The sequence below is a fragment of the Lathamus discolor genome, chromosome 3 (assembly GCF_037157495.1).
Source record: "Lathamus discolor isolate bLatDis1 chromosome 3, bLatDis1.hap1, whole genome shotgun sequence".
Classification (NCBI taxonomy): domain Eukaryota; kingdom Metazoa; phylum Chordata; class Aves; order Psittaciformes; family Psittacidae; genus Lathamus; species Lathamus discolor.
Genome location: NC_088886.1, coordinates 89982069 through 90008101, shown reverse-complemented (window position 1 = coordinate 90008101; position 26033 = coordinate 89982069). Strand labels below are relative to the sequence as shown.

The 26033-nt window shown below is 37.9% G+C and overlaps 1 protein-coding gene across 19 annotated transcripts in view; it reads left to right on the top strand.

Moving 5' to 3' along the window:
* Window positions 1-26033, top strand: part of B3GALT1 (beta-1,3-galactosyltransferase 1) — a 204269-nt gene that overhangs the window by 92638 nt on the left and 85598 nt on the right. For 18 of the 19 annotated variants that reach the window (XM_065670498.1, XM_065670490.1, XM_065670483.1 and 15 more), the window contains one exon: window positions 661-791. The exons of the other annotated variant lie outside the window; for it this stretch is intronic. The gene's annotated coding sequence lies outside the window, so the exon portion shown is untranslated. The remainder of the gene's footprint in view (window positions 1-660; window positions 792-26033) is intronic. 19 annotated transcript variants of the gene reach the window in all.

Sequence of the window (26033 nt, the reverse complement as noted above, 5' to 3'; positions counted from 1 at the left end):
AGTTGGGGAAAAGCCAGTAAATAGGTTCTGGATTTAAAAACAACAACAGCAAACAAAACAAACAAAAAACCAACAACCGAACAACCCACCAAAAAGTGACAAAAAAGAAAAGGAAACAGACAAACCTCCTTTAGATTGCAGTTCAGAAAACTGCCATTTACAGTATAGGGATATTTCTTGCAAGCCTGATCAGAATTCTGTGAAAACCACTGAACGCCACAGTGTCTCTGATAGGTACCTTGTTACAAACTTCAAGATCAGCTCTAAAAGAAAACAGATAAATGCTGCAACTAGTTTGTGGCACTTCTAAAAATGGCTGGTCACTCTGAAGGTTTTGCTTGGGTTTCTAAAGGACAACGTGTCAAACACTAGAAGTTTCTGTTTCTCATAAGCCCGCGTTTTGTGTTTTAAGACACATTATTTCTAAGTGTTTGTATTGGCACATTCTTTTCAGAAAAAAAATAATTACATGAATGGATTATGCACATGGATTTAAGTGGTTAGTTATATAAAAATAAGGCTGCAAACTTATTACGTCAGAGCTTGACCCCAGGTCTCCTGTTGCTCTCTCTCTGTTTTCATTGAAGACAAAAAGAAGAGTAATAAAAACAAATATTTTTCGTTTACTGATCTGTAACTCTCAGGTATTTGTCAATGCAGGTTTATCAATATACAGTCCGCACTGGTTTCGTATGTGACAAGGAGGCAAGAAAACAGTGGAGCACGGCAGTAGAGATGATGCAGATAAGCAAGAAAGAAAAATTAAGGACAAAAAGTTTCTAAAATATCAGGTAAGGAATTCAGGTGATTCTGTGTAAAGTGTGAGATGTGTAAAGAATCACATAGAATAGCTTATGCTTATTTTGCCCCTCCTACTATTTCTGAAAATTACGGCTTTATGTGTCTATGAACATATGTATGTGCACACACCTACCCTACTCCCACCTACTCACACAGTAAATCTCCTTTCTGAGCAAAATTGCCATTACCCTCAGTGCAAATATTTCATTGATGGCTTGGCTTCCCGAGCGAAGATTTGGGAAGGGCTTTACCCATGCATACTACAAGCACCATGACCAAGGGCATGTGGGATAGGCAAATCTGGTTGGAAAAAAAGGCTGCTTAGGCAATCAGGAAGTTTCCTACCAGGACTGTCATCTCCTGGGGCTATCTCGAGCAACCAATGACCTGATCCGCCCGCATGCAAGGCTGGATCTGCAGCTTCTGATGCACCTTGGCACCTGCCTTTTTGACCCCTGCCTGTCGCTACAGACGAGTGAGAGGAAACCCTTCCAGCCTGCGCAGTGGATTTTTCAGGTGAGGCACAGCACGCATGGAACTGGCCCCACCCTTCACCCCTGAGCTTTATCTGCCACGGCCTCGCTAGCTAGGACGGTGACAGCAAAGTCCTCAGGTCGCAGGTTTTGTAAGACTGTCCTCTTAGATGGAAGGCCTTACAAGGCCAGACGAGCTCCACCTGCCCGGGTTTGAAGTTAGGAGTTTTCCTTCTCCTGTGAGGAAGGCTTGTCTTTGCTAACGAAGATTCAGGAAGGGCTTTACCCATGCATTCTGAACAAGACGGTCATCTCCTGGGTCAATCACAAGCGACCAATGACGCAAACAGCACAACATCAAACGTCTAGGCAGGATTCTGACTTAGAGGCATTCAGTCATAAGCCCGCAGATGGTAGCCTCGCGCCAGTGGCTCCTCAGCCAAGCGCACGCACCAGGGGTCTGAACCTGCGGTTCCTCTCGTACTGATCAGGATTACTATTGCAACAACACATCATCAATAGGGTAAAACTAACCTGTCTCACGACGACAAATATTTACTACACTGGTATTTGACATATCTTTGAATGAAATCTACTTTCTGTATTTCATTTTGTTTAAATAAGAGATTGTACCATTTCCCACAGAAAACCAAACAAGCAATACTTTTCCAAAGGAGCAAAAGAGAGTTGTACGATATGGTTTACTGTTCTTTCTCAACAAATCAGTTCTAAGTTCTCAAATCTGACATTATCGTAGCCTGGTGCTGATCTCTTGGGGCATTACACACGCACTGCAGAAAAGTATCATGCGTTATGACCTACCTCTTCTTTCTTAGATTGGTGACAGGTGGAAAGGTCATTTGGAGCTTCGGCACACTTCTGTTTTCTAAGCCTGGGTAGAGAAGAGTAAAAATATATTTAGTAAAGAGCAAATCTGGAAGAACAGCGAGCAACAATTCATCCTTTGCCCCTCTCCTCTGCTCCCTTGGTGAAAAGTTGCTATACGGCTTGTAGTGACATAGTGAGAGCATTAAATGCAGTGCAGACTCTATGTTTCCTACAGCCTAAAACAAGCTGAGAAGCTAAGCTAACTGTAAGTTACATGATGCAATTGCTCACAACAGAAACATTTTCTTAATTTCTTAGGTAGACTTACTTCAAGAATAGATTGAATTATATTTTTGCCACAAGCATAAGATGGAAAGAAATACTCTTACTTAGACATTGCATATCCATCATTTGCCTGTCTGTTTGCTTAATACTTGCCTCTCCTTCCACTCATAAAACTAAAGCTAACGCGAGATGCTCGTATACCAACACATGTCAACTGGTAAGAAACGCAGGGTTTCACATTCCTATGTAATCAGGTTATCACATCCATTTTGTACATATACAAATGAAAATTCCTATTAGAATTTAGCTTTGTAGGTAAATGTTTGTAGAACCCATCTACAAAATGGCTATGTTATGCTTATTTTTAACTTTCACGGAACAGCATCTAATGCTTCCACTCAGCATAGTTCAGATGACTGACTCCAAACCTGTGGAAATCCACTACTGAAATAACACATTCTATGAATCCCCAGGAGCAATACAGACATTAAAAACAAACAACCAACAACCCCCAGTCAAGCCTTGCAGACTACATGAAACTCATTATTGCTGTTACATTATATCAATTATATGTTGCACAAGTCATGATAATGCAATATTGTGTTTATGCTAACTTTCTGAAGTTTGGTAAGCTTAGCACATTGAGACATTCTGCCTGTTCCTTTGTAGGTTGGTGATTCTTGCAAAATGACGGCTGCTGCATTTATGTTAAAAAAAGGCTCAGAATATCAGCAAGGATGCTTCTAATGGAAGCAGCAGAATAACACAGATAGAGTTTCTCTAGGACATGCCATATTCATCAGTTACAAACTTGGGAATGACATTTTGTAAAAGCTGCATGATAAAAGATGCTGTGTGGTGTACAGCTGACTCTATTTGCCATATGGCATGTTATTATTTTGTGTTACCTTGGGGAGTGCTCTAGAAGCGAAAGAATAGAACACACTCAAGGCATATAGAATAATAAACACAAATTGTATAGTTTTTAATTATAGCAATAAGGTCTGTAACTAAAATGGAGATGGAAATAAGTATAAGAGTTGAATGTGTGCTATACCACTCTCCAGCTACCAAAAAGCAATAAACTCCTATCAGGAATATTTAAAGAGAATGAGATTGCCAGCCAGCGTATATACAACCCTCAAAGTAGGTTGAATCAAAAGTCGGCAAATGCTATGTGCAGTGCTACACACATTACCATAATATGGGTTTACATCAAAAACACAGTTTTACATGAGGTAGGCTGGAGAAAACTTTTAAATCAGTAATCTCTAAAAATGAAAATCCAGATGTACAGCTGTAATAAAACCATCAAACGAATAATTAGAACAACAAAATGGGGGGGACTATTTGCTAAATTCAGTTAAAGAATCCTAAATTACTTGTGTCAATTTGATATAGGATAAGTGAGCCATTGACAGGGACTAAGAAATCCCAAAGCAAGCAACATCTCCAAATTTACAAAAGCTTTACTTTTACAATACATCAGAATTGACAAGCAGATTGTTATTAATACGGCCAGAACTTAGCCAAGGTTTAAGGAAAGCAGGTGCAATGAAAAAATACTCTTTCATTGTGGCAATATTTGGCTGCACATTCAATTCTTCCCATGCCAGCGAACAGCTTCACCCCTCCCCCCCTGCAGTGCCATGTTTGGAGGTGTAGCCTAACTCTTAAGCAAATCTCAGCCAAAGTTAGATCATTCTTTGGGAGCTATTATTCAGTCACAACTTAAATTTTAAATGACAAATTTTGTGATACCCAGTGATGGAAATGTACAGGCTTGCTGGTTTTGGGAATAGCTTGGCTCTAAGTTCCTCAGTCCATTAGATGAGGCATTTCATGATCTGTTACAGGAACAGAATATTTTAAAATTATTCATACTAATTGTGTATCATCTTCAGATGACATCTTCGAAACTATCATCCACTCAAGTGTTCAGTTTGAGCAGCCAAAAAGTAGATCATTCCCTTTAGCCAGATCTTTAGCAGAAATAAATCAGAGAAAGTCCAGTAACTCTTAATATTTCCTATTAGTGGTTATGCATTTTACTTTTCTGTTCGTTTTTACCTGCTATTAGGATAATTTTTTTTTTTTTCTGTAAGACATCCAAGTGACTTAATGTCATTTAAAGACAGCAGAACCTCACAGTAAAATGAGAAGAGGATCACAGCTGTATGACGCTTCTAAGCTTCACCCTCCTTGCACTCACTAACTAAACCCACTGGGTACAGTGTACCAGTTTCAAGGTTTGTCAGTGCACTAGTTTACATTTGTAAATACTTGCAGCTCAGTGATGGCAAAATAGGCCAGACTGTTGTGCAATTGCAAATTACTGCATCTGTTTTCATTTCTCAGCTAATGTTAATACCAACTCATGACTTGTTTTCCACTTTTATTTTCAAAATCTATGAAGATTTCACACATTTCAGTTTAAATGCCACTCATGCTTATTCCACACATAACATTCTCTTCAAGCCATAAAAAAGGCTGATGCAAAATGACTGATGTCACTAAATGAGAGTTATTATTTAATGAGATAAGAAGTAGGAGAGAGGGAGAAGTAGAGTGGGGTGAAGGAAGTCAGTTCTCGCTGTCATACTCAAGGGTATCCTTCCCTTTTAAGTTAGCAGGGATCTTGAATATGTGCTGACAGCTCAAGTTTAAAGACTCTTATGTTGTAAACATAACTGCTGAATTAGCAAACATTTATCTATTATTATCTTTTTTAAAGAAAAGGTATTATTAGGGAAATATTTGTATACTTTTTTTTCCTTCTGAGAATATATTTAGTTCCATAATGATGAAAGATAAGCAGCATCTGACAGAACTAGTGTTTACCTTACCCTAATAAATCAAGAATTTACAACTGCATTTTTAATACTTTGATTTCTGTTATTCTGATACACTCTGTTACCTCAACAACAAACACAAATGAATGGACTATTGCATGATAAATTTCAAGTGGAGCATTGTAATGGAAAGATAACCTTTTTAAATACTTAGTGATTTCTTATGAAAAGATAAAAATGGTTAATTAAATGCCATGGATTTTCAGTATCAGTTCTTCAACCTCAAATCTTACTGTAACATGGTAATTATTACTATAATTTTTTTATAAATTTATAAACTAGTCAAGTTGCACATTGAACAACTCAGCAAAACATCAAGAAAATAATAAATGGAAGGGCTTAAGAGTTGAATTTGAGGAAAGAATTGTGTTCCAAAGTTTTCTCATGACAGACAAAGGTTTTTTTCTGCTAGTTCAATTCATTTATGCAGCTGTTGGGTTTTTTTTTATTAATTGATCATGACAGTCCTATGGTATAATATTGATTACATTAGACATGTACACATTTAAAGTCTTCAATTAGTTTAAGAAAATGCAGATAGGCCAAAAATTTGCTATGCTTCAGAGGAAGAATGTTCAATTACATTTAGCAGGAAAATCACCAGTAAAGTACTTTTTTCTAACCACAGTTTTTGAAGTAACCAAAGGGTGAATGGCGACAATAACTGAAGAGAATCCTTATGTCAGAAAGAACAGAATCCCAAAGGCATGACTTACTCAAGTAGTACATTGTGCATCATAGAACCATACTGTCAGCTATGCACCCCAGTTTTAGTAAAATTGCAGTATTTAAAACTTTGAAACACTGGTTACATAAACTGGAAATTGTTAGTATGGGCAACCTCTGACTTTCACTTCCAGAGGCACTAACATACTTAATTTTATAAATATACCTTTACTTGAAAACTTGAAAAACAAGCAATTGCCCTGTGCTTTGGAGGTGCCTAAGACCTAGCTACATACGAATTTTGTGTCTATTTCACAGCTTCTTTTGATACGTATTCAACTGTCATTTCTCATACATTTCTTCCGTAAAGATACTCTGCTGGATATTTGCAGTATATTATGAACAGATGTTATTCCTGCTCTGCTGATTCATGTTAGGGGGCTTGTATCTTTGATGAGTTGTGAAGGGTGGATGAAACCGTAAGTGAAAAACACATAGTAAAAAAATATTTAGGATTTCACTGCTTTTTCTAAATGAAGTTATTCATAGCAGATTATAAACTGGTGATTCTACACTATTGTGAATCTAAATCTTATTATGCCATCAAAAGCTGACAGACTTTCAATGTAAATGACTAGTGAAGTCTGAATCCTCATCACCCAGCATGATCTGGTTTTGCTGTAGTCTGGAAACAACCTCAGTACCATTTAAGAGTAAGGACCGCAATCTGCCCTTCATGGTCCAACAGTGTGATCTGTAATACCAGGAATTTTCAAGGGTGTGGTAAGCAGATCCCATTTTGCAAGCATGGCTTTTTAACTGCAGTGCCTACATTGCATGTTTGGGCAATCGAATCACTAGTAAACTGCTGAGTGATTTGCTGTCATTTTGTTCCCAAAGATGTACATGTATGTTCTTGATACACTGTATGGGTTCAAAAAAAAAAAAAAAAAGAAAAAAAAAAAGAGAAAACAATTATTTTAAGTAAACAACAGAATCTTAAAAATTAACAAGGTTAAAAATGTTCTGAGTTAATTTTATTTGAATGCTCAGGTACCACAGTGAAGGCTATGCCACCCTTACACCTCATCTCCAAGAACACTTCTTCTCCTGCTCAAGCCTGCATCCTAAAAGTAACGTTAAGTGCTTTCCTGGAACAGACTAGTGAACTACATGCTCAGATGATCTCTAAAATGTCTTACTTTTAAAGCCGTGTGCCTGCAGTAACATCCTGCAACAAATTATAATTTGTACATAACTGCATGGAAATAAACCTGCAACGTATCTTAAGTCTTGTTTGAAATAGAAATAAGTGAGAGGGTTTTGTTTTTTTTTAAACTGGAAAGTACAAGACTGAACATTGTGCTTAGATTGAAAATAACCTTCTCTAATTCCTTGCTTACCTCAAAAGGACCATCTGATTTCTGTAAAGTGAGTTAAAACATAAGAGCTATCAATTCTTTTCTGCTGTTTTGAATATTATTGAATTTTTTTTTGACATCACAAATGACAGTAAATGTGATTAATGGCTGCTGATAATTGGAGTTTCATTCCAGTGGTTATTGCTTGTCAGTAACAATTAATAGTTCCACAAAAACCCCATTCATTTCACAGTATTAAAGAATGATGGCTTGTGGGAATTATGCTAAACTAGCAATTTCAATTAGGTTTTGAATTTTATAGTATATTGGATAACAGTTTATCGTTTTATAATAGCAGTGATGGTTTATTGTTTTATGGTAATGACTCTCATTACATGTATGTTTATCTGGAGAATTACAATTTTTATAGTCGTCATATTAAAAATAAAGTGCATGGTACCGTTTCTTTAAAAGTAGAGAGTGTTTTGGTCTTGATCAGTAATGATGATTTTGATTGTCGATTATATAGGTTTTATCCCAGTATTTGATAGTCAAGATGCAATGTATAAGGGATGCAAAAAAGTCTTAAACTGATCAGTATCAAGCACCAGCTGGCATGGCATGTGGCGCAGTCACCCAGTTGCAAGTCTCTTGCCTGCAGTTGGCTGGGCTGTAGATGTAAGGCAGTAACTGTCTCATCTGATCATTTCCAGAACTACAGGAAGAGAGGAGGGGAAGTCTTCAATAAAGGGAAAGACTCTGATTTTGGAGACTCACTGAGAAGCACCCTCACCTTTGGCCCTTTCTCTAGCAGATAACTGCCTGCAGACAGAATTAAAAAGAAAACAAACAGAAAAACAACGGGAAAGGAGAAGGAATCAAGTACTAGCATAGAGAAGCATACAGGGAAGAGAGCAAAAGTTGTGTAAGATACAGCTGATTGAAGACATCGTCTGGATCAGCACAAAATGGTGTATAAGTTTGATGTGAGAGACTGAAAAGGGCATAGTTCCTTTCTGTGACAGCATTAAACTTAATAGAATATTTTTTTTTAGTTTCTTAACTGAGAAACAAGCAGGCTCTGAAGTTTAGCATGCTTATAAGACATTGAAAATATAAGTATACTAATAAAAATTCTAGCCCTCAGGAAGTCAGTGTATTTCTAACATTGACATCTGTATTGTCAGGATCTGAGTCATAGATCATCTGATAAAGTTCAACAAAGTGAAAAAGGGAACAGCGTGGAGAAAGAGCTTTATAAAGTTAACTTCATTAGCACGGCACATGCTGATTTCACTTGCATAAGTGCTTTTACCTAGGACTTTCATTGGCTTCAATTTTTTGTTGCAGATAACACAATTTTTGTGAGAATATTCTAAATAAATGGTTCTTCTGCTTTTTCTTTAATTTAATATGGTCGTAAATTTTACTGATTAGATTAGTTTCCTAACTTAATCTTACTTACACAAATTATCTAATGAATCTCCCAAATAAAGAAAATTCTAATAATTCAATCTTGTAATATTCTTCCAGACAATGAAACTTGTAAAACAAGGTGAGATGAGAAGCTGTCCCATGGAGCACTGTATTATCTTAGCAAACTAGGTTACGGAAAAAGACAACAATAAAAATAACTGTGATAATTCTAACAAAATTCCAAGTCAAAACTGTAGCACACTGCAAGTTCTGTTTAAGGTAATAATTCTCCATCCCATAATTATCATTTCTAAGTCAATGAGAACAGGAGCAAGTCCTTTATTATAATTTGATTAATTTGTGCAAGTTTACAAAAGCAGAAAATTACTGCTGCAGACAGGGGAACCTCAAAAGATGTACTTCTTTGTTTCATGGGAAAAATCATAATGCAGAAGTTTGGGTGAATATACAGAGATATGTAAATCTTTTAGATTTATTTCAGTCCTGACCTTCAGACCACCTGTTCAGAAATATTTTGGTTACAGTTTCATGATACTAATATTAGTTTTTTGGTGTATTATAGCATCTAATGGCCCTAATTACTATTTGTTCTTCTGAAACAGGTGCTGTACAGACCATGGTGAAACCAAGTGCAGAATAAAGATGAGAGTAAATACAAAAAGTAACTAGCTTATGGGACTCAATAAAAAAATAATTAGCTTTACGATTCCCAAGATAAATTTGGGTTAAGTGTAGGTTAGGAGTTATTTTAGAACAGTTGTTTTTCTTACAATTTCTCTTCAATTTCCAAATGTTTATTTGGGAAATAAAAGACACCAAAGAAGTGCTATTGAATAAATTCACAATTAGGATGCAAAACGTCGTGATTAAAGAGAACAAAGTATACAGTGTGTATGTCAGGAATCTGATGCCAAAGTACAACAGAGTTCAAAACCACATTGCAGTTCTGTTCTTTGATCTAATCTAATAAACCTTTAAACTTTTTGTTGTAGAACACAAATTCATGTATTGCAACACCTGTAAATCCAGTTCTAATCTCTTGTTCAGACAATTATTTCCACTCCTCAGTAACTCAGGTTTGATAATGCCAACAAAAAGAGTCCTGCAATGTATGTCCCTTATCCCCACCAAATTTATCAGTTGGGGGTTACTTATTTTATGACTGAAGAATTTCTCTTGCGAGAGAAAAATGGAGATTTGTCTTCTTTATTTTCTGAATGCTTAAACTTGAACCTTTATTCCTTTTGCCCAAAATCCACCATTCTCATTCTTTCTGTGACATTCTTAATAGTTTTTTTAACAACAGTGGTAAAATACATTTTGCTGCTCAGTGTCTTGAAGCCACAATGATATTGAGCCTTCCCTGGAAGAGAGACCTTTTCACTTGCACTCTGGTTTTAATTCAGTTCAGCTACAATACAGGAAAACTGAGCAATAAACCATAAAGTCAAGAATAGGCTTCTTTTTCTATGCATATATAATGTTACTTTAAGTCAGTAAAAGCAGTGCCTACTCAGGACCTGTGAAGACTAGATATTGCTAAGATTCTGCAGCCAAAAATCTCAAGGTTAGTTAAATGTAAGTTAAGATTTCTTAAAATGGCTGTACCCTCAATTTCTTTTGCACAGTATTACTATTATGAGTGTCCCAGTGTTATATCATATGAGGAAGATGACCCCCCAGCACAAACATACATATTTCCATATACACACATTATATATAGTCTACTGGTGGCTGGAGAGAAATCCAGATTGTTTTATTAAATGGTACTTCCTCAAATGTTATGCTTCTTCCAGACATTCAGTGTATTTGGTAGCAGAAGTTTTCCTTGACATCCTTCTCTCATAGCATTTCAAATGTTGGATACAGAGCCATTTCAAAGACTTAGATTTTCTGAATTATGATGCATAGGAACACGTTCTTGATTAGTTCAGATGTTTTGGGTACAAATGGTTCTTAACAGAGAAGTGTGCTGCAAAATCCACATTGGTAATTCAGTTACTGTTTCAAAATGCAGTATTTTATAAAGCACTTAAGGGAACGTGACATTTCCTCTAAGAAGACTCCAGGGGAATGGGAAAACCAGTACATCTGGGCAGAAGGGGGAATGTCAGAGTTATCCATTTTTGGGTGTAGAGTCTAGCTTTTGCATGCCTTTCTAGTTCTCAAGAGCCCAACAGTTCTAGTGTGCATTGGGTCATCAGATAATTAAAATATGCATACATCTAATACGCAAAAACTGAGAAGCAGAGACCCTGCTGTTTGCTGCTTTGAAGAATAGTTTCTTTTATTTCTTTTTTTTTACTATGATGCTATGAGGAGCACCTCTAAGTCTTAAGACCTATAAGCAGAAAGGAGGAACAAGCCACACAAATACTCTTCTGTTGGAATGAAGTTGAGGTTCTCCGAGTATGTTTTCTAACCTCAGACAAAACTTCTGCTTGAAAATCTCTCACTAAAGCATTAAATACTCCATCTTTGCAGGGGATGTTGCTACTTACTAATTGTATGTGTATGTTATGACAGTTGTGCTAGAGACTTTAATCTGATTAATAGAGGAAATAAAAAATTTAACATTTCACTGCTGGTATGTTTATGCACTTTATGACTTCATTCCTGAACTTAAGGAGAAGCAGGACTGGTTTAGTCTACACTGTTTGTTAAAAAATCTCTCTCCTCTACTCCTGCGTTACTCACGAAAAAATAAACTCAAATAAGAGTTTGGCTACAATTTTCAGTGGAAGGCTCATCAGTATTTGCTATCATTTCACAGCAAGAAAGGCCACATAATTATACTAATAAGTTTCCTACAGAGTTCTGCATCAGAGCATAACATCACTGTTAACGCTTATCAAGTGCATGTATTTCAGGCATTTGCCTTCTCTGACTCTTCCCCCTTACCTTCTATAACTTACATTTAATAAGCAAGCAAAAGCTCCTCTGAGCCTTACTAGCAGGAGATAATTGTTCCATACTCTCCACAGTTTCCTCTCCAGCACTATAACGTACATCAGTTGCTAATGGTTAATTACTTTGTGCACTTGCAGTTCAGTCTCCTGAGGAGTGAAATTAAATTTTGTGGGTTTAGCCTAGGAGAACATGGACACAAAACACACACACTTAAAAGTTTTTCTGAACATTAGTCAAAGCACTTCCTTGGCACATGAAACAGAGAGTTGCAGGCCTGACTTTCATTCCAGGTGGCACTTGACTTGATGTTCACAGATAGCAGCACTGGCCAGAACTATTTCTTTGCAGATTGATGAATATACCCTTTCCTCTCTACGAAAGACTGCTTATTCACTCCTGCAAGAGGGTGTACATACCACTATAACTGATTAAGTAATTCAATAAATTACTCATTCTATCTGTATTTTGCTTACATTTGCCTGAAACTAACAATCTTGGCAAGAGGCAACTAACCAGCCTTGGAGCACTGTCAGTGCTGGGAATGAAACACTTGAATTCATTCATCCTGGAAAGTTAAGGAGTGCATTGCCGTTCTTTGCCCAGACTTAATTGGGCAGCTAGTATTTAAATGTGTGCACTGAGAAGAGCAATTGCACTTTGCCCATTTTTACTAGAAATACTACTGATCCCTCTGTGCGTTGCGTAAATTATGCCCAGCTATCTTTGGAAAACAGAACTATTTGGAAATACTCCAGTGAAAAGGTTTTCTCAGGAAGATCTATCTTCATAAACTGGAAATATTTTCCTGCAGCATTTTGTATTTAATGAATTTTCATTGAATGAAAATCAGATTCATAGGATCCCTTGTCTAGACTCCTGACAGTTTGTCCCAATAGATCCAAAAATTTTCCCTTTTTTTTTTTTTCAGTTCTGAGCAAATACAATGCTGTGAGAAAAATATGGATCAGTTCTTGCAAAATGGAAATCCTCTTTTCATAAGCTGTTTAAGGCATATTATTTTCTCTTTTCATGTAAGGTTCTCAATGTATCTTAGAGGATGACCTCTAAGAGGTACTTTAAGTTTTGGGAGCTGATGGTAACCACTTAGAGCCTTTATAATACTGCAGTTATGTAGTTATGTCAGCATACAACAAAAAACTACAAACAAACAAAAGAAATCCCATAATCCCATATGCCTTTTCAGATACAGAACTAGTGCAGTTTTCAAGAAATAATTTTTGCCAGTTTTTTGTCTGCTTTGCTAAGTTTACCTGGTAAGCCTCAATGAGTTCCAAATTGTGTCTACTAGAGAGTAGGCTTTCTCTTATGATTTATATGACTATCGGCAATGATTAAAACCCAGCAGAATAAAAGGCTTTTTTTCTCATGCTAGATACGGGGCTTAATTAGCATTAATTTAATTCTGAGAGCAACTGTCACTTCGGCTCCTTTATTTTGTAGAAGAGCTGCTGCTGAGATATTTTGCGTCTTTTTCGTTCCTAGAGGATCCTTGACCTCCTCCTCCTTTCTTTTTCAGTACAAACAGTTTGTATGAAATATTTATATTGTTCTGAGGTTTTTAAAAAGAAAAAACAAAGCAAACAAACAAACTAAAAAAAAAACACAACCCTTTTCTATAATTCATTTGGATTTGACTTTGATGAAGGCTCTTCCTCTTCAATTTGCAAGGAAACAAGCTGGCTCAACATTTATTTCCCTTATAAAAGAAGCGAGCAAAGAGCAACCCTCAACCCTGGGGGGAAACAAACAAAACCCAAAACCAAAGGACATTGGTGGTTTGGTTTGGGTTTTTTTTCCAGTTGAGAAGAGGGTATGTTTGAGGGAAATAGACAAGTTCTGAATTTAATCAAGGATTTATTAGCCAGCTGTAATAAAAGACCTGTTTTCTAACATTTTTCCATACATTCAAAGCAAAATTCTTTATTTTCTCTAATGCTAGGTTGCAAATATCAGGAGAAGAGCCACATGGTAATTTATCAGTGCCTAGAAACACCTGAGTTTGCCATATGGTTTTCCTGTAGACAGAGTTCTGATTTTCAGCTGTGCAACATTTCAGAATGAGCTACATCAATTTACATTACAGAGCTATCTGAGATTTCCCCTCAGATAGTTTTAGTAGGACTAGGCATCCTAGGCAACATATGCATAAAGCTCGGGCTATTGTCTGACAGCTCAACAAGACAGAATTCCTCATACATGTGCATTTCTCAGAATCACCAGCTTTAAATTAGTCATTTAAGAATAAGGTTGGCTGCATTCAGTTCTTTCAGCCTATAAACAACTGAGGTGAGCTTACTCCACTGACAGGTAAGGAAAGAAGGTGCACTACGGTTCGACAGAATAACACATTGCTTTTTGTTGTACAATTCTCCTATCTGCTCTGCCTGGCATCCCACTTCCTTGGGGCCCTAAACACACTTGAACTAATACTGTATAAAAAAAAAGCATAGCATTTATTTCCTCTTGGAAACAAGTATTAGAAAAGAAGCACTTTAACACTAACTTTTTACTTTGAAAGAAGAATTTCTTTATGTTAAACCTCTCCTGCAAATACTGTTGGATAAACCTATTTGTTTATATTTTTCTACTGTGGCTACTTTAGAAATGGCAGTATTCTGAAATTTTCTGCAATTATTACAGCCATTCTGCACAAATAAGACATTCTGTAAGCTTAGAGCTTGAATGTAGATTAAGGTGATGTGATAAATTATGCAGAACACGATGAGAAATGGTTAAATGGGAAAAAAGATCTGGAAACTGAGTGATTTTGCACCAAATTCTAAACATTTCCACTGACTATTATTATTTTTATTATTTAATATAGGAGCCTTTGTTTCTTTGAGAGGGATGAAGACAGTGTGTATTGCTTAGATAACCTCTTATGTTAAAATCAGAATCAGTACTCTTACATTTTAAGACTTCATTTTATCATAGAACTATAGAACAGTTAGGGTTGCAAAGGACCTTAAGATCATGTAGTTCCAACCCCTCTGCTGTGGGCAAGGACACCTTACCCTAGACCATTTCTCCCAAGGCTCTGTCCAGCCTGGCCTTGAACACTGCCAGGGATGGAGCATTTTGTAGAACATTTATAAAGATTCAGATTCCTACATACTTCACGTTACTGTTTATAACAGTATAGCTGGCAAAGTGCCGGCTTCTGCACTTGGACCACAGCAACCCCATGCAATCATACAGGCTTGGGGAAGAGTGGCTGGAAAGCTGCCTGTGTAGAAGGACTTGTCGGTGCTGACTGAGGGAGCTGAACATCAGCCAGCTTGTGCCAAGGTGGTCAAGAAGGCCAACAGCATCCTGGCCAGTATCAGAAACAGCATAGCCAGCAGGGCAAGGGCAGTGTTCTCCCCCCCACCATATGCAGGACTGGTGAGCCCACACCTCAAGTACTGTGTTTTGTTCTGCACCCCTCATGGTGACAGAGACATTGAAATGCTGGAGCAGGTCCAGAGAAGAGCAACACAGCTGGTGAAGGTCCTGGAGCAGAAGTCTGGTGAGGAACAGCTGAGGGAACTGGAGGTATTTGGCATGGAGTTAAAAGAGGGTCGGGGAAACCATATTGCTTCTTACAACAACGTGCAAGGAGGTTGTAGTGAGGTCAGTGACAGTCTCTTCAAAGAAACAATAGGATGAAATAAAATGGCTGCAAACTGCGCAAGGACAGGTCTAGACTGGATATTAGGAAAAATTTCTTTATGGAAAAGGTTGTCAGGCGTTGGAATAGGCTACACAGGGAAGCGTGACCTGGAGGTACTTAAAATGCTTTAGATGTGGTGCTTAGAGACATGGTTTAATGGTGGACTTGGCAATGGTAGGTTAACAGTTGGACTTGATCTCAAAGGTCTTTTCCAACCTGAATGATTCTCTGATTCTGTGATGTAACTTCTGCAGTAAAAAAAAAAATGCTTTTATGTTTCAAAAAGAAACCATCAGAAATGCAGTGATGTCTGCAGTAGTCATCTCTACTCCTATGTATTTTACTTGGAAGGTAATGGAAAAATCTAAGATTTCAAGACACAACAGTGTATTTATGTCCTAAACTGCCCTTTACTAAGAAAGAAAAGCCTTCTTCGGTGACTTGGTTAGCTGTAGTTAACTAATGACTCCATATGAAATTAGTATATTAATAAATTATTTGTTAAATCAGGTCAAATTACTGAAAGAAAATTCTCAAATGAGGGCTAAATAGTGGGACTTCAAAGGGAGATCAGGTCTCTTTTACTATCTGTGTTATGGTGTTCAGATGCTATGTGCGCAGGTTTTTCCTGGTTCAAAAAAAAAAAAAAATCTTCAAAGCTCTGTGTTTCATTAATTCCTTATTGTGCTCTATTCTGCTCTATAGTTTACTTACAAGTTAAATTCTGTGAAGAAAATCCAAAGTTGCTCATGAGCTCTGCAATAAAATAGTGCTGGGTTGGGTTTTTTTTGTACGAGCCAACAATTTTCAAGTCAATAGGGCCATTATAAAACATATTTTAACACTCCTGTAGATTAATAACATGTTAGCAGAAAAGACATGTTGAGCTTGGCTCAGTTATCCTTCTATCCCAATTATACTGTGACATTAAATCTTGTGACATTTAATAAGAAAGGCCATTTCACCCATGGCTGCCTCAACTGCTGACAATTTATGCAACAGTATTCCCTCATAAGAAACTGCTCTAAAAGAAGAAGGTTTTCTCCCATGCTGATATAGCTAACTGCTCATGTAAATTAAATAAAATGCAGCAAAATATATAAAATTGTTCATCTTACAATTACGTGTTGCCTTTGACAACAGAAAGAGGAATTAACTAGGCTGGCTGTTGTGGTTTAACTCCAGCCGGCAACTAAGTACCACACAGCTGCTTGCTCACTCCCCTAACCCCAGTGGGATGGGAAGGAGAACTGGAAAAAGGTAAAACCTGTAGGTTGACATCAGAACCGTTTAATAGCTTACAGTAAAATATAATAATAACAACAACAATAATAATAATTAAAAGAGAGATAAAAAGAGAGGCATAAAACACAAGAAACACAAGTGATGCACAATACAGTTGCTCAGCACTTGCTGTCCGATACCCAGCCCATCCCCAAGCAGCCTCTCCCGACCAACTCTTCTCAGTTTGTGTACTGAGCATGATGTCCTGTAGTATGGAATATCCACTGGAGTCCAGAGGAGGGCCACAAAGATGCTCAGAGGGCTTGAGCACCTCTCCTATGAAGATAGGCTGAGAGAGTTGGGGCTGTTCAACCTGGAGAAGAGAAGGTTGCATGGAGACCTCATAGAAGCCTTCCAGTGCCTAAAGGGGCCTGTAAGAAATCTAGAGAGGGACATTTTAGAAGGGCATGAAGTGATGGGGGAATGGCTTTAAGATGAAAAAGGGTAGATTTACCCTCTTAACTCATATCTAGATACCTAATCTCTTACCTAATATCTATTTACCTAATATCTAGATTAGATATTAGGAAAAAAATCTTCATTATGAGGATGGTGAGATGCTGGAATGTTTTGCCCAGAGAAGTTGTGGCTGCCCCGTCACTGGAAGTGTTTAAGACCAGGTTGGATGGGGCTTTGAGCAATGTGTTCTTAGTGGAAGGTGTCCCTGGCCCTGGCAGTAGAGTTGGAACTAGATGGTTAACTTTAAGGTCCCTTCCAACCCAAATCGTTCTGTGATTCTATGATCCTTTGGGATCACAGTTTGGATCAGGTGTCCTGGCAGTGCTCTGTCCTGGCTTCTTGTGTGCCTCCTCGCTGGCAGAGCATGAGAGACTGAAAAGCCCTTGACTTAGGATAAGCACGACTGGCAACAACTAAAACATTGGTGTGTTATCAGCCTTATTCTCAGACTAAGGCCAAGCACTGCACCAGCTACTGGGAAGAAAATCAACTCTATCCCAGCTGAAACCAGGCCACTGGCATAAATTCTTTTTGCCACTGCTGTACTATTCATGGACTAAAATAAGAACAAACCAGGGTAAAAAATAACAAAGTATTTGCATGTAGATATCTCTCATTTCTTTATCGTGCTTCACATTTGTGAATAGGAATCCACAGATTTAAGTATCTTCAATTTTTTTATTAAAAAAAAAAAAAAGCCATTATGCAAAACATTTAGTGACACCACTGAATAAGCCACTGGTATAACCCTAGTACTGTCTTCCTCAAGGCAGAGCTGAGTGACAAGCTTTAGGACCAGCTCAAGATTCCTTCCAGGACAAAAAGCATGCACAGTCCTTATTATAGAATGCAAGGAAAGAAATCACAGCTAGCTTCTCATCTGGCTCCAAAACTGCAAGATGCTTAGCTTGGTTTGTACTGGAAATCACTAGCCTTGCTGATAAGCAGCAGGATTTGATCCAGAATCTCCATGCAGCACCAAGCAACAATGTGTGAATACACCAACTGTTTCTGTAGGCATCTTGAGGGTTTTTGCAGCAAGTGCCGCTGAGTGGGGGTGTAAAACAATGCTCAAGCCATTTCAGTTAACTTCTGCCTCTAAAAGTTACAAGTATATTAAGTCAGGTGCCTTTAAGACCATCATTTCCATATTTTCAGATAACTGTGGAGTCACACACATCAGTAAATGGCTTGGCTTTCAGAGAGTCTGAGTTCTCAAAGCAATTTATTTTACTCCATTATTTGATAGAATTTTATGGTAACATGGCACATCTGTTCTATTGTTTAGGTAGGACAGATGTTTCAAATCAAATATCCAAGCATTGAAGAGCAGGCTAATTGCTGCAGGTAAAATCTCCATGAAAGTCACAAGGACTAAAGGATTTTATCCTGCCTGATTAAGACTGGGTAAACGAATTGATGTTCATGATCGTGATAGAACTGGGGACTTTGAGGGGTTTTGAGGTATTTTGGGGGTTTGGATTTTTTTGTTTGGTTTTGGGGTGGGGTTTTTTGTTGTGTTGGGTTTTTTTGGGGGTGGGGTTGTTTGGGTTGGTTTTTTTTGGGGGGGGGGGTTGGTTTGGTTTTTTTTTTTCCCTATGGATCTATTCTGCCCAGCAATCGCTATTGTGCCTTTTCCTACTAAGTTACAACATAAAGTATAGGAAATTCAGTTAACAAAAATCAAAATCAGAAGCTTACAAAGGGTAAGAAAAAAGCAGCTAAACTTTTAACTACTCCATACTATGAAAATCACATGCTTTTACAGATTTGTGGCTAGAGAGAACAATGTGTACTTTCATGTATATTGACAAAAGTTAATCCTGCTGCTCCAGCTTCAGGGCGTGCAAAAAAAATTGCTGTGCAGGATGGATAAATGAATGAATCATTGAGCCATGATCTTCATCCTTCTTTGAAAACCATAGTTATTTTCCCTACCAAGTTATGGTGGTGGGGTTTTGTTGGTTGGTTTTAGGGTTTTTTTTTTTTTTCTTATTCTTTTATTAGAAAATGCCTATGGAGGAATAAGCACTGTACAAAGTCCACTGAAATTATGCATTATAGAAAACACAGTGTTTTCACTGAAGATGCCCCTGGCAAGGACTTTATACTAGTATCAGATTTCATGCACCTTTTCATGTAGTATCTCTATAAAGCATTCAGCCTAATACAGAAGAAGACAAAGTGTTTACACTTGTGGCAGGAGCAGATAAAACTACAACCAGCAAAACACATTAACCAAATAAAAAGCGGAGGGGGGAAACCAAAACAATCAAACTAAGTTCTGCCTCTTAACTGTGGTAGTTCTAAAGACAAGAGAGAAGGAAGAGAAATATTCCAAAGCCCAAGGCCATTTTTCTCTTCCATTTCTTAGGGATAAATTCATGTTTATAGGAAGAGTCAGATTTCACTGCACATAGAGTACTGAAGCGAAATGCCACCAAAATTCGTTGGCACAGCTCTAATTTCTTTAGAAACCAAATGCTAACAGTTGTGAGCGTTTTAATGACAGGATTAATAGATTCGCAAAGTTTCAGAGTGTAAAAAGGCCACAGGGACGGGGCTAGCTGTTGGCACAGAGCAGTCAGCTCACTTGAAAGCTCGTCGCGTTTGTGTGTGCTGGTAAAACAAATGCTGGCTTTGAACACTTGCTTGCTACTTGCACAACCCTCTCCTGCCTGCTGACATTCTGGGCCCTCGTGTCCTTTCAGCAAGAAGGATCTAGAGTTATCTGTGGTGGTGGGACACAGGTATTGTCCCTACCTCCCTCTTGGTGTTGGCGGCAGAAGCAGAAAGCCCTGCCTCCTCATCATGCTCTCTGGTCTCTTTACTTCTGCACCCCACAGGGGCAGCCTGAGCACAGAGAATGGAGCCCTTAGGAATCGATTTCATCAGGGCATTTTGTCATTTTCTGCTATAGCATAAAGTTGATGAAAGTTCTCAGGTTTGTGCTAACACCTGTAGCAACTAAGCCTGACTCATGCTAACTGCTGCAGGGTGAGATCCAGCCTGCCTGGGGAGGAGGAAGGGGTTCTCAGAAACAAGGCAGGATTCAGTCTCTGTACAGAGAAGGGGAAGCCATACCAATCAGGCCACTTTCACCTCTCACTGACCTCTCATAGCCAATTCCCCAGATCTTTGCTTCTCTTCCAAGCCTTCACCCTTCCCCTCGCTGATTGAGCATGGCTCTGCCAGTGTTGTGGAACTGACCTTTGTCACTCCAAGACAACAGCCTGTTTTCTTCCATTGCTGAAGAGCCTCAGGTTGCTTTTGGCTGTGTTTCTCCATCGCTCTCTAACCATATGTGCACATTAGAAAGCTATTTTCAGAATATCATCAGCTACTAATGAAGACCAGTTGGAGGGTTTGGGGGTGGTTTGTTGTGTTTTTTTCTTTCGCCTGTACACTATTGCTTCTTCAGTAATTACACTAGTAATAAAGACAAAAAACCCCACATAGACACCCCTCTACATCACCAACTTTTCTCCTATTACATAGGAAAACAGGGCATAAGGATTAGCTACTTCATATTTATGCATCTAGAGCTGTAATAGAATCTCCACCCCAGAAAACAAGTAGAAATAGTTTGGAGCCTTGGCATAGTATATTTGAGTCCCTGCAGATAAAAAGCAACCTTTATTGAGAAATACCAGCACTGACGTCGAAGGGTTTCAGTTTGTGGGCTGTTGTTGGTGTGGCCTTTGAATAAGAGCAGAAAAATATTTTTATTTTTGAATGCATTTTGAGCAAGTATTTGATGAAAATGGGAATTCAGGATTTGATTCTACCTCTGTACAAGCCCCCTCAGAAGTTTCCGTGCAGTTTTCTGGTTTGCAGTTATAGCTCTGACGTCTGTTTTGGCTTCTAGATGTCCGGAACTGGTTCATTAATTATATTCCAGAATTATAACAGAATCTCCAGATACAACATTTTGTTAAATTCTGCTTACTTTTCAAAAGTTACTCATCCACTGCGATCAGAAATTATTTTTACAGCAGGATTGTAGAATAGTTTATGAAACTCGAAAATAAGATCTGACATTTTTCCTGTCCTGCATGGAAATTAATGTAACAGATTGTTTAATTTGAATGAGCACATAAGCACAGTGTTGATGAATGGCTTTAACTATCAACATGACTGGGAGATAGTAATAAAACATGCAACTATCAACAATGCAATTTTTGGAATGGATGATCATTACCTGTGGATATAAAGGAAATTCCATCTCTACCATGCAGCAACCTGAAAATGTAAGTTTATTTTCATTTGTGCTATAGCTGAAGAATGATAACTTTGAAGTAGGTGCTCTAAAAACTCAAAACCCCATAGTTCTGGCATGCAGAGTGTAAAATGAAATTACAGGTCTTGATAAGAAAGTAATTGTAATTACTTCGATTAGCCTTGTATTACTCTTCTGTTTACTAAAACATAATTACTAATAAATAACTTGAAGTCCATTTTCTCCTCATTGTAGCTGAGTTACATTAGTGGAATGATGGGTCTGATTTTGCTTCTTACAAAGTCTGCAGCAGCTTGTCAGCTTGCGTTTGAATTCTAATCCCTAGAAAAATTTTCTCTTGATATCTAGCACAGTGTCTCTTAATATATCCTTATTATTATCAATCTAATAACATGACATAAGGAATGCTCAGAGTCAAAACAGTACCCTTTGCTATAAATTAACGTACACTGTTGGGACTTCCCCTTATCAAACACTGAGTTGTGAGTGACATAATTGTTACAAGTGAAGCAAAGTTTGTAGAGTGTTGCCACATTCTACATGTGACATAGCTGGGGAAAAAAAAGAAAAAAGAAGAATCAGGAAACCTAGAAGACTTTCTGTTCACCAAAGCACATCTGTTTTATCCGCCATAACAGCCGGTTTCAGCAAAGTACACTATCTCCCTATAACCTCGTCTTCTTGGACTGCCACAGGTAAAATACGACCACTACAAAGATTTTCAGGTAGGGATGATGCCATGGCAACATGCATAAATATTTTCTTCTTTTGCCTATATTAAGGCAACATTCATCTACTGAGAGGGTTGAGAGCTTATTCAGGAAGCAAACCAGTTCCTGTAAATACTAGTGCTGTGCTCAAGCTCCCTGCAAAATTTTTCTATTTTACATTTATATATTAAAGTTATCGATCTTGTTTAACACAAAGAAAACAAGGTTTTATTCACCATACATGAGAACTGGGGAATAAGGTACACTAAATACTGTCAAGGGCTTACAGAGAACAAACCCACTTTAACCCCATTCATCTATTATAATCTTAGATGATGAACATAAGGCTTCCTTGTGTGAAAATGATGTGAAGAATACAAGGAACTGGATTTTAAATGGCTGGAGTAGTAATAGCAACTGGAATAACAGAAAGGGTACACATTTTGAGGCTTAATTTTAATTGGTAGTTTCCTTTAAGTAGCTTTTTTCCTAGAGAGTAAAATAGACTCCCAAAAGTATTTCAGTACAACTTCCCATAGCCCTTTCCCTTGGGTTTACAGTCCCCTTCCAACAGCAGTAGAACTTGCCATAGGCTTACTGTTTCCATAAACATTAGTAAGTTGTTTCTTTTCACATATAAAGGAAGGTGCAAGTGATTTCAGTAGCCTTCAGCTGTGCAAGCAAACAGCGATTTGTCACATGCAGGAGGGCCCCGTTTGTGTGGAATAGGCAGGTGGCTACAACAGTCACACTGACTATCCTTTGAAAACATGTTCCTTAAAGCTTCAGAAGAAGCAATAGTGATAATAGTTATCAATGTTTCAAGATAATGCTAAACAGAGTTCTGAGGCTATGACAATGCAGAAATAATCCACTATAAACACAATTTCTCAATCCTAATGCCTGGAGTCGGAAAATGCGTATGACAAAGTACAGCTAAGGTCTGATTGCACTGCCATTAAAATTGACAGGAATTTTACCCCTAGCTTCCGTGGTAGCAGTTCATAAAAATGTATTTACTGGGGAAAGCAGAAGTAATTCATATGTATGACTGCATGAATGCTTATACATATGCATACAGATATTATAGCTCAGTACATTCATTTTTCTCAAAGTCAAGGTACTTGGAAAAAACCCCAACTCTGTCCTTTGTCTAATTTTATGTTCTTACATTCTTATATTTTAGTATCATGTCTTCATGTTTCCCATAAGCGTTCGTTTATGTCTAAAAACACACCAGTAATAATATCTCCAAGTTCTTCTATTTCTGCTATGGGTTAAATTTATATATACATTTATATATACATTATGGCCAAGTTTCTGTTAAAAAAACCCCAACAACGAAACATTATCTTTGAAATAGGATTTGAATTTCCTTACTCTATTTAAATGCCTTACTCTATTTTAATGCAGTAATTACAATGCAGAACTTTCATGCAATTTCTTTGGCTTTTTAAAACCAAGAACTAGAAGTTTGATAGCAAACTCAAACAAACATATTACATGGTTTATCTGAAAATGCAGAGTCAGAATCAGTTAAACACAATTAACCTCAAAAACTGCCACCACTTCAGAGGGTGAATAATATTCCTCCCAGCAGCTGAAACTTCATGCAATGAGAGAGTCTCTCAACAGGCAGTATATGTCCTTCAGCCCAGAGGGACTGACTCTGCTGAGCTCCTAAATGCCCATGTTGTCCAGTTAACATCACTCCAGGTAATTTGTGCAAATGAAGCACAAATGAAGGACTCTTCATCTTTTTGAGAGTTTCTTGTGCATGATAGGTAGAGGAATAGAAGGACCAGTGAACTGTAAATTTTATCAGCCTGATTAGCTGTATCTGTCTGGGAATAAGGATGCAAGAGATGCAGACTAACTACTTTGGTACAAACATGGTAATTGTAGAACAATTTACCTTAGAAAAAGATGAAATTTTTGTCTCTACAAGGATAAAATTAACAAATCCAAGAGCTCAATCAGCTGGAAGATCTTGATAGAATTTGACTAGATCTAAATCAATAAAACTTTATAGAAATCATAGAATGGTTAGGGTTGGAAAGGACTTTAAGATCATCCAGTTCCAACCCCCCTGCCATGGGGAGGAACACCTCACACTAAAGCATGTCACCCAAGGCTCTGTCCAACCTTGCCTTGAACACTGCCGGGGATGAAGCATTTACCACGTCTTTGAGCAACCTGTTCCAGTGCCTCACCGCCCTCACAGCAGAGAACTTTTTCCTTAACGTCAAACCTGAACTTCCCCTGTACCTTGCTGAGGCAGTACTCTGCTCTTGCTATGTCTTGCTGCATTAAGAGTGAGCACAGGCACTTCAGATTAGCATCAAGTAGCTCCACTTCCTCCATGATTCTGAAATGACTGTATTAAGAGACTGGAAAATCGTTTGAACATATGGAATTTTTTTTTGTCCTATACTGAGGAACACTGAAGGTTGTGGCTGTTCCATGAGACGGCCTTTTCTGATCAAATACAAGAGTAAAAGGGTAAATTAGCTACGCTCACATGAGGCTTAGTCCAAGTTACAATGCAACATGTTGTGCAAGGCATTGCTCCAGCACCTTTTCTTGGTACTGTATTGGTTTTTATTGCACTGGACTGGAGCATTATAGTGCATTATTGTACCTCATTAGAGGCAAGTGTTGCTGTCCTGACTAAAATACTTTGTTAATTAGAGGCCTCTGTGAGTTACGATAGTACTTGCTATATAGTACTTACAATGCATATGCAAGTGGAGTACAAACAGCACACAAGAACATCTAAACTTCCCCCCTGATATCTAAAGAGGCATTCTTTGGTGGTGATACTTTAAAAACATTATTTTTAAACTGACAGGAAGACACTTTAATAGGGTTTAAAGGTGCAGTGTATAAATTCTACATTTAGATTCTAAGCTGCTGCAGGATAGCCAAAATCTAAAGCACTTTACATAAATACATTTTTATGATAATATCTAGGGCTCCAAAACCATACACTGGTGAAGAAAAAAAAAATCTATTATCCAGCAACTTTTTGACAAGTGTTTTTTTGTAAATGAATAGCAGCTACATGCAGGATAAATAATGCTTTATCACCAAAATATTGCATTTCTGTGTTGATACTAACTACTATAAAGCATTTTTATGTAATTATAATAACAAAAGTTCTTTGTATAGTCTGGTATTGAGTAGCAAAGACTAAAAAAATAAAGAACGTAGAAGAGACACAATAACTCACAGTTTAAGGAAATGGAAAAAGGCCAAGAAAGGACAATATTGGGATTGGCACAGCGGAAGAACTCACAGAATAGTATGTTTAGTACACAGGAAATTAATTCCAGTAAGATATAAGGAAAAGCATTAATGAAGACATCATTTGTCTAGTTTGGAGAAATGTCTAGTTTGGAGAAATGGAGGCTGAGGGCTGACCTCATCGTTCTCTTCATCTTCCTGAGGAGGGGAAGTGAAGAGGGAGGTGCTGATCTCTAGTATCCAGTGATAGAATGCATTGGAGTGGTTCAGACCTGCACCAGGGGAGGTTTAGACTGAACATTAGGAAGCATTTTTTTTACTGAGAGGGTGGTCAAACACTGTGATAGGCTTCTAGAGAAGGTGGCTGTTGCCCAAAGGCTGTCATTGTTTAAGAGGCATCTGGCAACTTTTAAGAGGCTGGCAACTTTTGGTCAGCCCTGAGTCAATCAAGCAGTTGGACTAGATGATTGTTGTAAGTCCCTTCCGACTGAAATAGACTATTCTACTCTATTGTATACTGAAATGAAAGAAAATGGAAAATCAAGGAAGCAGGAACAGGTGAGAACTGTCAACAGTGAGAAGGATAGGAGAGGAAAACTAAGGCAAATACAACTGTTCAGGACAGGTATTATGCGGTGATGAGAGGGAATTAGAAAAGAGCTTGATCTTCAATAAGTCAGGGAGGATGTAAGTGAGAACAGTAAGAAAAGGAAGTTTCAGTAATGGGGTGTGGGGGGGAGAAGATAAAACATTATGGAAACTGCCCTGTCACCACAGGTCAGAAGAAAGCACAGGGTAGCCAGCAGCA